The following is a 19449-nucleotide window of genomic DNA, read 5'->3' as shown; positions in this document are numbered from 1 at the left end:
CAAAGCAAAAGATCGTCTAAAATAAGCCGTTTTTGTTTGAACTGATAAACAATTCAGACTGAGACTCAACAAAAATAATTTGTTTTAATCCAAACTGATACTTTTTGACCCTATAAGAGTCCTATAAGAGTCCGAGATACGCCGTTCTCGTCAAGTCTATAACGTAATTCGTTTTTTTGTGTCAGAATACGACGTTTTCTGTCTGTTTAATATAAGTTTTTAATAATAATAATAATAATAACAATAATAATAATAATAATAATAATAATAATAAAAATAATAATAATAATAGTAATAATAATAATAATAATAATAATAATAATAATAAAAATAATAATAGTAATAAAAGTAAGCTTAGTTTTCTAAGCAAAGATGAAGCTTATTTTGTGTGTTATATGAGCGTTTTCTCATTTCTATGCAAGAGATCATCTGTGATCTGTGTTTTTAGGCAAGAAATTGAATAAAATTAATAACTCATTTTAAAACTGGTATAAAAACATTTACTATACATAAGTTTATAATAATAATAATAATAATAATGATAATAATAATATTAATAATAATAATGATAATAATACTTATAATAATGAATTTCTTTCTAAATTAAAGCTTAGTTTTTCTAAGCAAAAATGATGCTTATTTTGTGTTATCTGAGCGTTTTCTCATTTCTATGCAAGAGATCATCTGTGATCTGTGTTTTTAGGCTAGAAATTGTCTAAAATTAATAACTTATTTTAAAACTGGTATAAAAACATTTACTATACAAAAGTTATAATCGGTTTTTAATAATAATAATATTAATAATAATAATAATAATAATAGTAATAATAATAATAATAATAATAATAATAATAATAGTAATAGTAACATAAGTAATAATACTAATAATACTTTTAATAAGAAAAAATGGAGCTTATTTTGTGTGTTACATGAGCGTTTTCTCATTTCTATGCAAAAGATCATGTGTGATCTGTGTTTTTAGGCAATCTAAGCCATTTTATAGTTTTTAATATTTAACAAAAATTTGCTTTAAAATAAAATGTTTGAAAAACCGAAATTAAACTAAATTAATTGTGTCTTCCGAATCGTCTTTAGTCGTCATATTAATAACAATAACATTAATAATAACAAAACTATTAGTACTAAATTTGCTTATATGCAAGCGCTTAATTAAGATAACAGTTTTTTTGTTGTTTGCTTATATCTCGAAAACAGTTACTCCTATCAATTTTTAACTTTTCACCAAAATTAAAGCTGATAAAATTTCCTTCAAAATCGTTATTTGCATTTTTTATGTAGAACTAACCATAAGCAAGATAAAAGTTTGAAAATAATTAATAATTAAAAAAAATGTGCTTTAACAGAAAATGTCTTGTGATTTAAAATACACTTAATTTATTGGGTCCAATACTTAATTAGAAGAAAAAGGAAGTGACAGTAAATGCTGCATTTTCGTCTTCGTCTCAAACATTAAATACTGAATTACATTTTTGTTTAGTAACTGTTACAGTTTTCACTTTGGTTTTTTGCTTATATCTCGAAAACAGTTACTCCTATCAATTTTTATCTTTCCATCAAAATTGAAGCTGATAAAATTTTTTACAAAATAGTTTTTTTGCATTTTTTTTGTAGGACCAACCATAAGCGAGTTATAGAGTTGGATATAAATAATCTTTAACAAAAATTTGATATAAAATAAAATGTTTGAAAAACCGAAATTAAACTAAATTAATGTTAAAATAATTATTAATATTATTATTATTAAAAACCGACTATAACTTTTGTATAGTAAATGTTTTTATACCAGTTTTAAAATGAGTTTTTAATTTTAGACAATTTCTTGCCTAAAAATATATCACAGATGATCTCTTGCATAGAAATGAGAAGACGCTCAGATAACACAAAATAAGCTTCATTTTTCCTTAGAAAAACTAAGCTTTAATTTAGAAAAAAATTCATTATTATAAGTATTATTATTATTATTATTATTACTTTTATTACTATTATTATTATTATTATTATTATTATTATTATTATTATTATTATTATTATTAAAAACCGATTATAACTTTTGTATAGTAAATGTTTTTATTGTATTTTAAATCACAAGGCATTTTCTGTTAAAGCACTTTTTTTTTAAATATTAATTATTATCAAACTTATATCTCGCTTATGGTTAGTCCTACATGAAAAATGCAAATAACTATTTTGTAGGAAATTTTATCAGCTTTAATTTTAGTAAAAAGATAAAAATTGATAGGAGTAACTGTTTTCGAGATATAAGCAAGAAACCAAAAAACTGTTACCTTAATTAAGCGCTTGCGTATAAGCAAATTTAATAATATTAGTATTATTAATATTAATGTTATTGTTATTAATATGACGACTAAAAACGACTCTCAAGACTTTGGTAACTTTTATGTCTTCTCCTTTTTCCTCTACTAAAGTGTTAGTCTTAATTTAGTTTAATTTCGGTTTTTCAAACATTTTATTTTAAAGCAAATTTTTGTTAAAGATTATATATATCCAACTCTATAACTCGCTTATGGTTGGTCCTACAAAAAATTGCAAATAACTATTTTGTAGGAAATTTTATCAGCTTTAATTTTGAAAAAAAGATAAAAATTGATCGGAGTAACTGTTTTCGAGATATAAGCAAGAAACCAAAAAACTGTTACCTTAATTAAGCGTTTGCATATAAGCAAATTTAGTACTATTAGTATTATTATTATTAATGTTATTGTTATTAAAATGACGACTAAAGACGACTCTGAAACATTTAGTGACTTTTATGTCTTCTCCTTTTTCCTCTACTAAAGTGTTAGACACAATTAATTTAGTTTAATTCCGGTTTTTCAAGCATTTTATTTTAAAGCAAATTTTTGTTAAATATTATTTATATCCAACTTTATAACTCGTTTATGCTTGGTCCTACAAGAAAAATGTAAATAACTATTTTGTTGGAAATTTTATCAGCTTTAATTTTGAAAGAAAGATAAAATTTGAATTAATAACTGTTTTCGAGATATAAGCAAAAAACCAATAAGAAAACTGTAACTGTTACTGAACAAAAATGTAATTCAGTTTTCAATGATTGAGACGAAGACAAAAATGCAGCATTTACAAACGACTCTGATGACTTCAGTGACTTTTATGTCACCTCCTTTTTCTTCTAATAAAGTATTGGACCCAATAAATTAAGTGTATTTTAAATCACAAGACATTTTCTGTTACACCACTTTATTTTAATTATTAATTATTTTCAAACTTATATCTCGCTTATGGTTAGTTCTACATGAAAAATGCAAATAACTATTTTGTAGGAAATTTTATCACTTTTAATTTTGGTGAAAACGTAAAATTTGATAGGAGTAACTATTTTCGAGATATAAGCAAAAAACAAAAAAACTGTTACCTTAATTAAGCGCTTGCATATAAGCAAATTTAGTACTACTAGTATTGTTATTATAAATGTTATTGTTATTAATATGACGACTAAAGACAACTCTAAGACTTTAGTGACTTTTATGTCTCCTCCTTTTTTCTCTACTAAAGTGTTAGACACAATTAATTTAGTTTAATTTCGGTTTTTCAAACATTTTATTTTAAAGCAAATTTTTGTTAAATATTAAAAACTATAAAATGGCTTAGATTGCCTAAAAACACAGATCACACATTATCTTTTGCATAGAAATGAGAAAACGCTCATGTAACACACAAAATAAGCTCCATTTTTCCTTATTAAATGTATTATTTCTTATTATTACTTATGTTACTATTACTATTATTATTATTATTATTATTATTATTATTAATATTATTATTGTTATTATTATTATTATTATTATTATTATTATTATTATTATTATTATTATTATTATTACTATTTTTATTATTATTATTACTATTTTTATTATTATTATTATTAACTTTTGTATAGTAAATGTTTTTATACCAGTTTTAAAATGAGTTATTAATTTTAGACAATTTCTTGCCTATAAACACAGATCACAGATGATTTCTTGCATAGAAATGAGAAAACGCTCATATAACACACAAAATAAGCTTCATTTTTGCTTAGAAAACTAAGCTTACTTTTATTACTATTATTATTTTCATTATTATTATTAATAATATTATTATTATTATTACTATTATTATTATTATTATTATTATTATTATTATTATTATTATTATTATTATTATTATTATTATTATTATTATTATTATTATTATTATTATTATTATTATTATTATTATTATTATTATTATTATTATTATTATTATTATTATTATTATTATTATTATTATTATTATTATTATTATTAACATAGATTCTTTGCTGAGGTTAACACCTTTATAGCAAAATATCAAGAAATACGGTTTCGTGTTAAATAAAACACCATTGAATAATGAAAAATGAAATACAATTTTAATCTACAGTTAAATTAGTTAATTAATAAAGGTTAATGTTAATTATTGTAATGTGTCATATTGATTCTTGAAGGAAGAAACAGTAACAGCTGCAACAACGTTATCAGGCAAGCCATTCCATATATCAAATGCACGATTTGTCAAATAATTCTTTCTAACGGTAGTCTTAAATGGTTCTTTTTTCAGCTTATAAGAATGACCTCTAAGTCTGTCATGATTTTGAATTTGCAAGAAATTGCGTGTTACTCCAGGAAATAAACCATGAGTAAGCCGAAAAATTTGAATTGCATCTGCCCTGTTTTCACGAGCACGTAGATCTGGTATTTTGAGTATTTCAAGACGTTGTTCATATGAAACTTGTGTTAAACAGTGTGTCCATCTAGTTACCAGGTGCTGAGTTCTTTCCAGCAAATCAATATCCTTTAACAAATAAGGTCTCCAGACTGGAATGGCAAATTCCAAATGCGGCCTTATGTAAGTGATGTACACCTTTGAAATAAAACTGACTGAAGGATTTGGAAAAACATGCTTTAGCAAATAAAACATTTTACGCGCTCGACCCACTGATGCTAGACATTGCTCTGACCATCCTAACTTATCATTTACAATGACCCCTAGATCTTTGGTTGAGGTTTTTACACTCAGGAGTGTGCCATTTATATGGTAAAGGTACTTTGGGTTGTTGTGGCCACACTGAAGTACACAGCATTTTGCAATATTCAGTGGTATTTGCCACTTCTCGCTCCATTGGAAAATTAAATTAAGTTGGTCTTGCAAGTCCGTGACAAGTGGGTTAGCAAATAACTTAATATCATCCGCATATGCTGAATAGCTGTCTAGTGAAAACAATAAATCTGCTGTATATAACAAGAATAAAATTGGTCCAAGAACTGATCCCTGTGGGACCCCACTTAATACTGGTTTAGAGTACGAAAATTTACCGCAGACTTTTACACAATAGTTTCGATTTGATAGAAACGCTCGGATCCAATCAAGCAAATTTCCTGTTACACCATAGGACTCCAGTTTTGCTAACAAGAGATTGTGAGGGACTTTATCAAAGGCTTTACTAAAATCAAGGTAAATTATGTCTACAGGTTGGTTAGTGTCTAACATTTTTGTCCATAGATTTGTGCAGGATAGCAAATTTGTGACAACTGACCTACCTGGTAAAAAGCCGTGCTGATGCTCAGGTATTAAATTATTTTTTCTCATGTAAGTTAATAGTTCCTTGACTATAACTTTTTCCATAATTTTACAGCATGTCGACGTGAGACTTACAGGTCTATAGTTAGCAGGATCAAGTTTATCTCCTGACTTGTACAAAGGCGTGATTGTTGCTTGCAACCACTCGTAGGGCAAAGTGCCTTGTAAGAATGATTTTCTCATCATTTTGGCAAGTGGGCCCGACAACGAAGCATCACAAGTTCTCAGGAGTTTGGGAGGTATCTGATCCGGACCTGGAGCTGTATTTAATTTAATGGCACAGAGTTGGCTTTTTACCAGATCCGGAGTAAAATTAATATAAGACAACCCACTAAATGTACTTGTAGGCATAAATGACGGTATATTATTATTAATGTTTAAATTATAGGTAGTAGCAAAACTGTCCGCTAAAGTGTTTGCAGTTTCTGTATGATCGGAGCAGAGTAGACCTGAAGCATTTCGTACTAAAGGGACCGACACACGACTAGAGATAAATTTACGTACATGGGAATAAAATAGTTTTGGTTTATTTAATATAGAATTTTCATAATTACACCTGGCCATTTGTAAATCAGATTTTAGTTGGTTAGAAAATCTTTTATAAGCAGAAAAATTATCTTCAGTAGGCTGCCTTTTAAATTTTTTCCATAATTTAGCTTTGTATTTTATTTTGTCAAGCATGTGTTGATTTATCCACGGTTTATCTTTTCTCAGTCGGTTTGTAAACAGTCTGGAATTTGTTGTAATGCAAGTTTGTAAAATCGATTTAAAATGTTTCCATTGTTCTTCCGCATTTAGTGAATCTAAACCATTCCAGTCGTAAGTCAAGAGACTTTCGTCTATGCGAGTGTAGTCAACAATTGATGTTGTTTTAATTCTTGCATTTGGCTCTGAATATATCATAATTTGTAACTCAATTTCGATTTTTGAATGATCAGATGTACCTACAGGATTCGAAACGTTTAAAGACGATACAAGGTTAACGTCAGACAAAATTACCAAATCAAGTAATGAAGGACGTTGTTGGGATCTAAATCGTGTAGGTTTAGTGACTATTTGTGACAAATTATTCTCCAAGAGCAATTCAGAAAATTGTTTTTCAATGATTGTTTGACCTGTTGTGTTTTTAGCAGACCAGTCTATACAAGGAAAATTGAAATCTCCCATGATAATTAAGTTAGGATACTGATTAATAGTTGATTGTATGGTATTAAATAGATTTTTATCATTTTCTTGATTGTTAAAAGACGCTCCTGTTGGTGGTCTGTAAATACATGCTATAACAAAGGTTTGTTCATTTCCTTTAAATTTTAACCATAGAGAATCATAAGGTTTAACAGATATGCAAATTTGAGTAATTTTAAAAAAATTTGAAATTTTAATTTTATCTACATAAAAACACACACCGCCACCTTTTTGAGATAGGCGATCATCTCTGTAAATAGAGTAATTTTCAATGTGTACAGCATCATCAGAGATAGACGGATTAAGCCAAGTCTCCGTGAGTGCAATAATAGAAGGTCTAAATTCAGTTACTTCTAATAACAAATCATTAAATTTTGAAGATAAAGATGCGATATTCGTATACAGAAGAGCCATTGAACAAGGGTAAATATTTAGTTTTTTTGATGTGAAATAATTTTTGGTACGTGGTTAACGTATTTAATTGTCAAGTCCTTTTCGCCAACATCAAGTCTTCGCTTTAATTCATCACGCAAATTGTTTAAATGCTTTAGTTGACCCGGGGTTTTATCATCACTAATAGTAATGTGAGCAAATTGTGGGTGCTGCAGCAAAGACGATTTTTTCTTCAAGCATAGACGTGCCATTTGTTGAGTTTTAAATTGCAATTTTAATAAGCGAGGTTTATCACCGACGGCTTTTCCTACGCGAAAAACATTTTCCGGACCAATCACAAGTGATGGATCAATGACCTCGAGGACATCATTTACCACATCCACGTCTTGTTTATTAGCGACAGGTTTAACATTGTACATAATAACATTGCACGCACGAGCCGACCTGTCCACAGATTCGGCGATAATTTCTTCGCGGTTTATAGCTTGAGACGTATTGTTATTAATAATAAGAGATTCGAGTTTGCTAAGACGCTCATCAAATGATGATTTTATGTCATTTACGAGTTTTTTAATTTCTGAAATTGCTGTGATAGTTACGTTGCATCTATTACAAAACTGTTTGATATTTGGAGAGCGAGACTGAGAAATAAAGGCGATTTCATTTTCGCTTATTTTGAGGCAACGACAGTGAATATTTAGCGAACAGCCGTCACACACCACGATAGGTGTATCACGACTTACGCTTTTAAAACAGTGGCAGCAATTAAATTCAGCCATTAAATTTAGTGATTTAAACTGAAATTAATGAAATTAATGTAGACAAAATTTGGACACCAGACGCTCACTCTGCGACAGAGCGATAAATACTAAATTTTCACTGCGCCGCGCCGCCGCGATACCAGCTGCTGCTGCTATAGAGGGGCGAGCGCTATCTTATACTGCCGCGATAAGATATAATTATGCGTATCTAATGACGGATATTAACGAACTAAACAAGAATAACTTACCGAAATCGCAAAAATAGTAATTTCCAGAGGAAATAACACCAATTATATACACCTAGATATCAAATTCAATAATTAACACTAAGAATTAACCACTGAAAATGAATTTTAAAGGTAAGAGCACGCAGAGACACGACTGTATTCTTATGGATTATTATTATTATTATTATTATTATTATTATTGTTATTATTATTATTAAAAACTTATATTAAACAGGCAGAAAACGTCGTATTCTGACACAAAAAAACGAATTACGTTATAGACTTGACGGCTTATCTCGGACTCTTATAGGACTCTTATAGGGTCAAAAAGTATCAGTTTGGATTAAAACAAATTATTTTTGTTGAGTCTTCGTCTGAATTGTTTATCAGTTCAAACAAAAACGGCTTATTTTAGACGATCTTTTGCTTTGAACAAGAAAACTTACATCGAACAAACTAAAAACGTATTAATCTGGCATAAAAGAGCAATTTATGTATCACTTTGGATAAAGGCAGCTAATCCTATTCGTTTCATTGCTTAAAATAGACAAAATTGTTAATAAATCTAACAAAAACGCTGTATTCTAGCACAAAATACTAATTACATTATAGTTTCGACGAGAATAGCTTATTTGGAATGATTCTATGCTTCCAAACGAGTAATTTTTTTTTAAACAGTTGCCAAACATCATGTTTTGTCCTATAAAGACATTTTATATTGCAGTTTGTATTAAAACAAAATATTTTCGTTGATTCTTTGTTAGAAGCAGCAAACCTAACATTAAATAATCTGAAAACTTTGTATTCGGACACAAACCACCGAATTTTGTATCAGTTTAGACAAAAACGGTTGATTTTCGACAATATTTTGCTTTGAACAAGAAAACTTATATCAAACTGACTAAAAACGTCTTATTTTAAAACAAAACAAAAGATTTGCGTTATAGTCTTAACGAGAGCTGTTAATTTCAAACGGTTCTATGCTTTGAAACGAGTAAACTTTCACTGTACAGAGGAAAAACATATTATTTCGCCTTTTAAAAACGATTCATGCCATAGTTTGAATAAAAACCAATTATTTTCGTTAATTCATTGTTACAAACATGAAACCTTACATCAAAGTAACTGAAAACCCCTTCTTCAGGCACAGCAATTCGAATTACGTTTCAGTCTGGACAAAAACTGCTTACCTTAGACGATCCTTTGTTTTGAATACAAAAACTTACATTAAAAAGATTAAAAACGTCTTATTCTGGCCGAAAACTGCAAATTATATATTACTCTAGATAAAAGTAATTTATCCTGATTACTCCTTTACTTAGAATAGAGTAAACTTGTATAAAACTTAATGAAAACTTTAAATTTCGTCTCATAGAAATAATTTACGTTATAGTTTTGACCAGCACTGTTTATTTCAAACGATTTTATGATTCGAAACTAATGAACTTTTATGGGGCAAATGCAAAACCACATATTACCATATAAAGCGTTGTTTTAAAGCAAATTATTACCTTTTGCAACAAGAAATTTCACGTCAAAGAAACTGAAAACATCGTATCCATGCACAAATATCGAATTACGTGTCAGTTTAGGCAAATACAGCTTATTTTAAACGATTCCTTGCTATAAAACAAGAAAAATTTTATCAAACATATTGAAAATGTCTTATTCTCGAAAATAAGAGCAAATTATGTATCAGTTTTACAAAAGCGGATTACTCTGTTTGATTCTATGCTTAGAGTAGAGTAAACTACTATAAAACGTAATGAAAACTCTATATTCAAGCTCAAAAGAACAAATTACGTTATAGTTTTGACAAAAAAAAATTATTTCGGACGACTACATACTTCGAAGTAAGCAAACTTTAATTGAACAAGTGCAAAAGCTAATACTTTGCTTTAAAATAACGATTTATGTGGTAATATGGTATTTTGCATCTGTCCTATAAAAGTTTACTTGTTTCGCTCCATTGAATCATTCGAAATAAATTATTTTGACACAACAACAACGTCAGTCTGTCAGTCAGTCATATAAGTTTTCTTGTTCAAAGCAAAATACTGTCGAAAATCAACCGTTTTTGTCTAAACTAATACAAAATTCGGTGGTTTGTGTCCGAATACAAAGTTTTCAGATTCTTTAATGTTAGGTTTGCTGCTTCTAACAAAGAATCAACGAAAATATTTTGTTTTAATACAAACTGCAATATAAAATGTCATTATAGGACAAAACATGATGTTTGGCATCTGTTTAATAAAAATTTACTCGTTAGGAAGCATAGAATCATTCCAAATAAGCTATTCTTGTCGAAACTATAATGTAATTAGTATTTTGTGCTAGAATACAGCGTTTGTGTTAGATTTATTAACAATTTTGTCTATTTTAAGCAATGAAACGAATAGGATTAGCTGCCTTTATCCAAAGTGATACATAAATTGCTCTTTTATGCCAGATTAATACGTTCTTAGTCTGTTCGATGTAAGTTTTCTTGTTCAAAGCAAAAGATCGTCTAAAATAAGCCGTTTTTGTTTGAACTGATAAACAATTCAGACTGATAATAATAATGATAATAATACTTATAATAATGAATTTCTTTCTAAATTAAAGCTTAGTTTTTCTAAGCAAAAATGATGCTTATTTTGTGTTATCTGAGCGTTTTCTCATTTCTATGCAAGAGATCATCTGTGATCTGTGTTTTTAGGCTAGAAATTGTCTAAAATTAATAACTTATTTTAAAACTGGTATAAAAATATTTACTATACAAAAGTTATAATCGGTTTTTAATAATAATAATATTAATAATAATAATAATAATAATAATAATAATAATAATAATAATAATAATAATAATAATAATAGTAATAATAATAATAATAATAATAATAATAATAATAATAATAGTAATAGTAACATAAGTAATAATACTAATAATACTTTTAATAAGAAAAAATGGAGCTTATTTTGTGTGTTACATGAGCGTTTTCTCACTTCTATGCAAAAGATCATGTGTGATCTGTGTTTTTAGGCAATCTAAGCCATTTTATAGTTTTTAATATTTAACAAAAATTTGCTTTAAAATAAAATGTTTGAAAAACCGAAATTAAACTAAATTAATTGTGTCTAACACTTTAGTAGAGGAATAAGGAGGAGACATAAAAGTCACTAAAGTCTTCAGAATCGTCTTTAGTCGTCATATTAATAACAATAACATTAATAATAACAATACTATTAGTACTAAATTTGCTTATATGCAAGCGCTTAATTAAGGTAACAGTTTTTTTGTTTGCTTATATCTCGAAAACAGTTACTCCTATCAATTTTTAACTTTTCACCAAAATTAAAGCTGATAAAATTTTCTTCAAAATCGTTATTTGCATTTTTCATGTAGAACTAACCATAAGCAAGATAAAAGTTTGAAAATAATTAATAATTAAAAAAAAATGTGCTTTAACAGAAAATGTCTTGTGATTTAAAATACACTTAATTTATTGGGTCCAATACTTAATTAGAAGAAAAAGGAAGTGACAGTAAATGCTGCATTTTCGTCTTCGTCTCAAACATTAAATACTGAATTACATTTTTGTTTAGTAACTGTTACAGTTTTCACTTTGGTTTTTTGCTTATATTTCGAAAACAGTTACTCCTATCAATTTTTATCTTTCCATCAAAATTGAAGCTGATAAAATTTTTTACAAAATAGTTTTTTTGCATTTTTTTTGTAGAACCAACCATAAGCGAGTTATAGAGTTGGATATAAATAATCTTTAACAAAAATTTGATATAAAATAAAATGTTTGAAAAACCGAAATTAAACTAAATTAATGTTAAAATAATTATTAATATTATTATTATTAAGAACCGACTATAACTTTTGTATAGTAAATGTTTTTATACCAGTTTTAAAATGAGTTTTTAATTTTAGACAATTTCTTGCCTAAAAACAGATCACAGATGATCTCTTGCATAGAAATGAGAAAACGCTCAGATAACACAAAATAAGCTTCATTTTTCCTTAGAAAAACTAAGCTTTAATTTAGAAAAAAATTCATTATTATAAGTATTATTATTATTATTATTATTACTTTTATTACTATTATTATTATTATTATTATTATTATTATTATTATTATTATTATTATTATTATTATTATTATTATTATTATTATTATTAAAAACCGATTATAACTTTTGTATAGTAAATGTTTTTATTGTATTTTAAATCACAAAGCATTTTCTGTTAAAGCACTTTTTTTTTAAATATTAATTATTATCAAACTTATATCTCGCTTATGGTTAGTCCTACATGAAAAATGCAAATAACTATTTTGTAGGAAATTTTATCAGCTTTAATTTTAGTAAAAAGATAAAAATTGATAGGAGTAACTGTTTTCGAGATATAAGCAAGAAACCAAAAAACTGTTACCTTAATTAAGCGCTTGCGTATAAGCAAATTTAGTACTATTAGTATTATTATTATTAATGTTATTGTTATTAAAATGACGACTAAAGACGACTCTGAAACATTTAGTGACTTTTATGTCTTCTCCTTTTTCCTCTACTAAAGTGTTAGACACAATTAATTTAGTTTAATTCCGGTTTTTCAAGCATTTTATTTTAAAGCAAATTTTTGTTAAATATTATTTATATCCAACTTTATAACTCGTTTATGCTTGGTCCTACAAGAAAAATGTAAATAACTATTTTGTTGGAAATTTTATCAGCTTTAATTTTGAAAGAAAGATAAAATTTGATAAGAGGAACTGTTTTCGAGATATAAGCAAAAAACCAATAAGAAAACTGTAACTGTTACTGAACAAAAATGTAATTCAGTTTTCAATGTTTGAGACGAAGACAAAAATGCAGCATTTAAAAACGACTCTGATGACTTCAGTGACTTTTATGTCACCTCCTTTTTCTTCTAATAAAGTATTGGACCCAATAAATTAAGTGTATTTTAAATCACAAGACATTTTCTGTTAAACCACTTTTTTTTAATTATTAATTATTTTCAAACTTATATCTCGCTTATGGTTAGTTCTACATGAAAAATGCAAATAACTATTTTGTAGGAAATGTTATCACCTTTAATTTTGGTGAAAAAGTAAAATTTGATAGGTGTAACTATTTTCGAGATATAAGCAAAAAACAAAAAAACTGTTACCTTAATTAAGCGCTTGCATATAAGCAAATTTAGTTCTACTGGTATTGTTATTATAAATGTTATTGTTATTAATATGACGACTAAAGACAACTCTAAGACTTTAGTGACTTTTATGTCTCCTCCTTTTTTCTCTACTAAAGTGTTAGACACAATTAATTTAGTTTAATTTCAGTTTTTCAAACATTTTATTTTAAAGCAAATTTTTGTTAAATATTAAAAACTATAAAATGGCTTAGATTGCCTAAAAACACAGATCACACATGATCTTTTGCATAGAAATGAGAAAACGCTCATGTAACACAGAAAATAAGCTCCATTTTTCCTTATTAAAAGTATTATTATTATTATTATTACTTTTGTTACTATTACTATTATTATTATTATTATTATTATTATTATTATTGTTATTATTATTATTATTATTATTATTATTATTATTATTATTATTATTATTATTATTATTATTATTATTACTATTATTATTATTAACTTTTGTATAGTAAATGTTTTTATACCAGTTTTAAAATAAGTTATTGATTTTAGCCAATTTCTTGCCTAAAAACTATCAAATGGCTTAGATTGCCTAAAAACACAGATCACACATGATCTTTTGCATAGAAATGAGAAAAGCTCATATAACACAAAATAAGCTTCATTTTTGCTTAGAAAACTAAGCTTACTTTTATTACTACTATTATTATTATTTTTATTATTATTATTATTACTATTATTTTTATTATTATTATTACTATTATTATTATTTTTATTATTATTATTATTAATATTATTATTATTATTAATATTATTATTATTAAAAACCGATTATAACTTTGTATAGTAAATGTTTTTATACCAGTTTTAAAATGAGTTATTAATTTTAGACAATTCCTTGCCTAAAAACACAGATCACAGATGATCTCTTGCATAGAAATGAGAAAACGCTCAGGTAACACAAAATAAGCATCATTTTTGCTTAGAAAAACTAAGCTTTAATTTAGAAAGAAATTCATTATTATAAGTATTATTATCATTATTATTTCTTTTATTACTATTATTATTATTATTATTATTATTATTAACTTTTGTATAGTAAATGTTTTTATACCAGTTTTAAAATGAGTTATTAATTTTATTCAATTTCTTGCCTAAAAACACAGATCACAGATGATCTCTTGCATAGAAATGAGAACACGCTCATATAACACACAAAATAAGCTTCATTTTTGCTTAGAAAACTAAGCTTACTTTTATTACTATGATTATTATTTTTATTATTATTATTATTATTATTACTATTATTATTATTATTATTATTATTATTATTACTATTATTATTATTATTAATATTTTTATTATTGTTATTATTATTATTATTATTATTATTATTATTATTATTATTATTATTATTTATTATTATTATTATTATTATTATTATTGCTATTATTATTATTATTATTAAAAAATTATATTAAACAGACAGAAAACGTCGTATTCTGACACAAAAAAACGAATTACGTTATAGACTTGACGAGAACGGCGTATTTCGGACTCTTATAGGACTTTTTTAGGGTCAAAAAGTATCAGTTTGGATTAAAACAAATTATTTTTGTTGACTCTCAGTCTGAATTGTTCATCAGTTCAAAAAAAAACGGCTTATTTTAGACGATCTTTTGCTTTGAACAAGAAAACTTACATCGAACAGACTAAAAACGTATTAATCTGGCATAAAAGAGCAATTTATGTATCACTTCGGATAAAGGCAGCTAATCCTATTCGTTTCATTGCTTAAAATAGACAAAATTGTTAGTAAATCTAACAAAAACGCTGTATTCTAGCACAAAATACTAATTACATTATAGTTTCGACGAGAATAGCTAATTTGGAATGATTCATGCTTCCAAACGAGTAAATTTTTATTAAACAGATGCCAAACATCATGTTTTGTCCTATAAAGACATTTTATATTGCAGTTTGTGTTAAAACGAAATATTTTCGTTGATTCTTTGTTAGAAGCAGCAAACCTAACATTAAAGAATCTGAAAACTTTGTATTCGGACACAAACCACCGAATTTTGTATCAGTTTAGACAAAAACGGTTGATTTTCGACAATATTTTGCTTTGAACAAGAAAACTTATATCAAACTGACTAAAAACGTCTTATTTTAGCACAAAACAAAAGATTTGCGTAATAGTCTTAACGAGAGCTGTTAATTTCAAACGGTTCTATGCTTTGAAACGAGTAAACTTTCACTGTACAGAGGAAAATCATCTTATTTCGCCTTTTAAAAACGATTCATGCCACAGTTTGGATAAAAACCAATTATTTTCGTTAATTCATTGTTACAAACATGAAACCTTACATCAAAGTAACTGAAAACCCCTTATTCAGGCACAGAAATTCGAATTACGTTTCAGTCTGGACAAAAACTGCTTACTTTAGACGATCCTTTGTTTTAAATACAAAAACTTACATTAAAAAGATTAAATACGTCTTATTCTGGCTGAAAACTGCAAATTATATATTACTCTAGATAAAAGCAATTTATCCTGATTACTCCTTTACTTAGAATAGAGTAAACTTGTATAAAACTTAATAAAAACTTTAAATTTCGTCTCAAAGAAATAATTTACGTTATAGTTTTGACCAGCACTGTTTATTTCAAACGATTTTATGATTCGAAACTAATGAACTTTTATGGGGCAGATGCAAAACCACATATTACAATATAAAGCGTTGTTTTAAAGCAAATTATTACCTTTTGCAACAAGAAATTTCACGTCAAAGAAACTGAAAACATCGTATCCATGCACAAATATCGAATTACGTATCAGTTTAGGCAAATACAGCTTATTTTAAACGATTCCTTGCTATAAACAAGAAAAATTTTATCAAACATATTGAAAATGTCTTATTCTCGAAAATAAGAGCAAATTATGTATCAGTTTTAACAAAAGCGGATTACTCTGTTTGATTCTATGCTTAGAGTAGAGTAAACTACTATAAAACGTAATAAAAACTCTATATTCAAGCTCAAAAGAACAAATTACGTTATAGTTTTGACAAAAAAAAATTATTTCGGACGACTACATACTTCGAAGTAAGCAAACTTTAATTGAACAAGTGCAAAAGCTAATACTTTGCTTTAAAATAACGATTTATGTGGTAATATGGTATTTTGCATCTGTCCTATAAAAGTTTACTCGTTTCGCTCCATTGAATCATTCGAAATAAATTATTTTGACACAACAACAACGAAAATAATTTTTTTGTTCAAACTGTAACATGTCGTTTTTATAAAACGAACTAAGACGTTTGGCATCTGTTTAGTGAAAGTTTTCTCGTTTGGGGGCATAAAATCGTTTGAAATTATCAGTTCTGGTCAAAACTATAGCGTAAATTATTTCTTTGAAACGAAATTTAAAGTTTTCATTAAGTTTTATACAAGTTTGCTCTATTCTAAGCAAAGGAGTAATCAGGATAAACTGCTTTTATCCAAAGTAATACATAATTTGCAGTTTTGAGCCAGAATAAGACGTTTTTAATCTTTTCAATGTAAGTTTTCGTGTTCAAGAGAAAGAATCGTCTAAAATAAGCAATTTGTGTCCAGACTGAAACGTAATTTGATTTTCTGGGCCTGAATAAGAGGTTTTCAGTTTCTTTGATGTAAGGTTTCTTGTTTGTAACAATGAATAAACGAAAATCATTGGTTTTAATCCAAACTGTGACATAAATCGTTTTTTAAAGGCGAAATCAGACGTTTTGCCTCTGTTCAGTGAAAGTATACTGGTTTCAAAGCATAGAATCGTTTGAAATTAACAGTTCTCGTCAATACTATAACGCAAATCTTTAAAGTGATACAAAGAAATAATTTACGTTATAGTTTTGACCAGAACTGTTAATTTCAAACGATTTTATGCCCCCAAACGAGAAAACTTTCACTAAACAGATGCCAAACGTATTAGTTCGTTTTATAAAAGCGACTTATGTTACAGTTTAAACAAAAACAAATTATTTTTGTTGTTGTGTCAAAATAATTTATTTCGAATGATTCAATGGAGCGAAACGAGTAAACTTTTATAGGACAGATGCAAAATACCATATTACCACATAAATCGTTATTTTAAAGCAAAGTATTAGCTTTTGCACATGTTCAATTAAAGTTTGCTTACTTCGAAGTATGTAATCGTCCGAAATATTTTTTTTTGTCAAAACTATAACGTAATTTGTTTTTTTGAGCTTGAATATAGAGTTTTCATTACGTTTTATAGTAGTTTACTCTACTCTAAGCATAGAATCAAACAGAGTAATCCGCTTTTGTTAAAATTGATACATAATTTGCTCTTATTTTCGAGAATAAGACGTTTTCAATATGCTTGATAAAATTTTTCTTGTTTATAGCAAGGAATCGTTTAAAATAAGCTGTATTTGCCTAAACTGATACGTAATTCGATATTTATGTATGGATACGAAGTTTTCAGTTTCTTTGACGTGAAATTTCTTGTTGCAAAAGGTAATACTTTGCTTTAAAACAACGCTTTATATGGTAATATGTGGTTTTGCATCTGCCCCATAAAAGTTCATTAGTTTCGAATCATAATTTCGTTTGAAATAAACAGTGATGGTCAAAACTATAACATAAATTATTTCTTTGAGACGAAATTTAAAGTTTTCATTAAGTTTTATACAAGTTTACTCTATTCTAAGTAAAGGAGTAATCAGGATAAATTGCTTTTATCTAGAGTAATATATAATTTGCAGTTTTCAGCCAGAATAAGACGTTTTTAATCTTTTTAATATAAGTTTTCGTGTTCAAAACAAAGGATCGTCTAAAATAAGCAGTTTTTGTCCAGACTGAAACGTAATTCGAATTTCTGTGCCTAAATAAGGGGTTTTCAGTTTCTTTGATGTAAGGTTTCTTGTTTGTAACAATGAATTAACAAAAATAATTGGTTTTTATCCAAACTGTGGCATGAATCAGCTTTAAGACTATATCGCAAATCTTTTGTTTTGTGCTAAAATAAGACGTTTTTAGTCAGTTTGATATAAGCTTTCTTGTTCAAAGCAAAATATTGTCGAAAATCAACCGTTTTTGTCTAAACTGAAACAAAATTCGGTGGTTTGTGTCCGAATACAAAGTTTTCAGATTTTTTAATGTTAGGTTTGCTGCTTCTAACAAAGAATCAACGAAAATATTTTGTTTTAATACAAACTGCAATATAAACTGTCTTTATAGGACAAAACATGATGTTTGGCATCTGTTTATTAAAAATTTACTCGTTTGGAAGCATAGAATCATTCCAAATAAGCTATTCTTGTCGAAACTATAATGTAATTAGTATTTTGTGCTAGAATACAGCGTTTTTGTTAGATTTATTAACAATTTTGTCTATTTTAAGCAATGAAACGAATAGGATTAGCTGCCTTTATCCAAAGTGATACATACTCTTTTATGCCAGATTAATACGTTTTTAGTCTGTTCGATGTAAGTTTTCTTGTTCAAAGCAAAAGATCGTCTAAAGTAAGCCGTTTTTGTTTGAACTGATGAACAATTCAGACTGAGACTCAACAAAAATAATTTGTTTTAATCCAAACTGATACTTTTTGACCCTATAAGAGTCCTATAAGAGTCCGAGATACGCCGTTCTCGTCAAGTCTATAACGTAATTCGTTTTTTTGTGTCAGAATACGACGTTTTCTGTCTGTTTAATATAAGTTTCTAATAATAATAATAATAACAATAATAATAATAATAATAATAATAATAATAATAATAATAATAATAATAACAATAATAATAATAATAATAATAATAATAATAATAATAATAATAATAATAATAATAACAATAATAATAATAATAATAATAATAATAGTAATAATAATAATAATAAAAATAATAATAGAAATAAAAGTAAGCTTAGTTTTCTAAGCAAAAATGATGCTTATTTTGTGTGTTATATGAGCGTTTTCTCATTTCTATGCAAGAGATCATCTGTGATCTGTGTTTTTAGGCAAGAAATTGAATAAAATTAATAACTCATTTTAAAACTGGTATAAAAACATTTACTATACAAAAGTTAATA

At 26.7% G+C, this 19449-nt stretch overlaps 1 long non-coding RNA gene across 1 annotated transcript; it reads left to right on the top strand.

Moving 5' to 3' along the window:
• Window positions 1-4689: 4689 nt before the first annotated feature.
• Window positions 4690-5974, top strand: LOC135266949 (uncharacterized). The gene is made up of 3 exons (XR_010335169.1): window positions 4690-5514; window positions 5563-5627; window positions 5696-5974. It is a non-coding gene; the product is annotated as an uncharacterized LOC135266949 (long non-coding RNA).
• Window positions 5975-19449: the final 13475 nt, after the last annotated feature.

Source organism: Tribolium castaneum, chromosome 8, assembly GCF_031307605.1.
Source record: "Tribolium castaneum strain GA2 chromosome 8, icTriCast1.1, whole genome shotgun sequence".
NCBI lineage: Eukaryota > Metazoa > Arthropoda > Insecta > Coleoptera > Tenebrionidae > Tribolium > Tribolium castaneum.
This window is presented reverse-complemented; position numbering and strand designations above follow the sequence as displayed.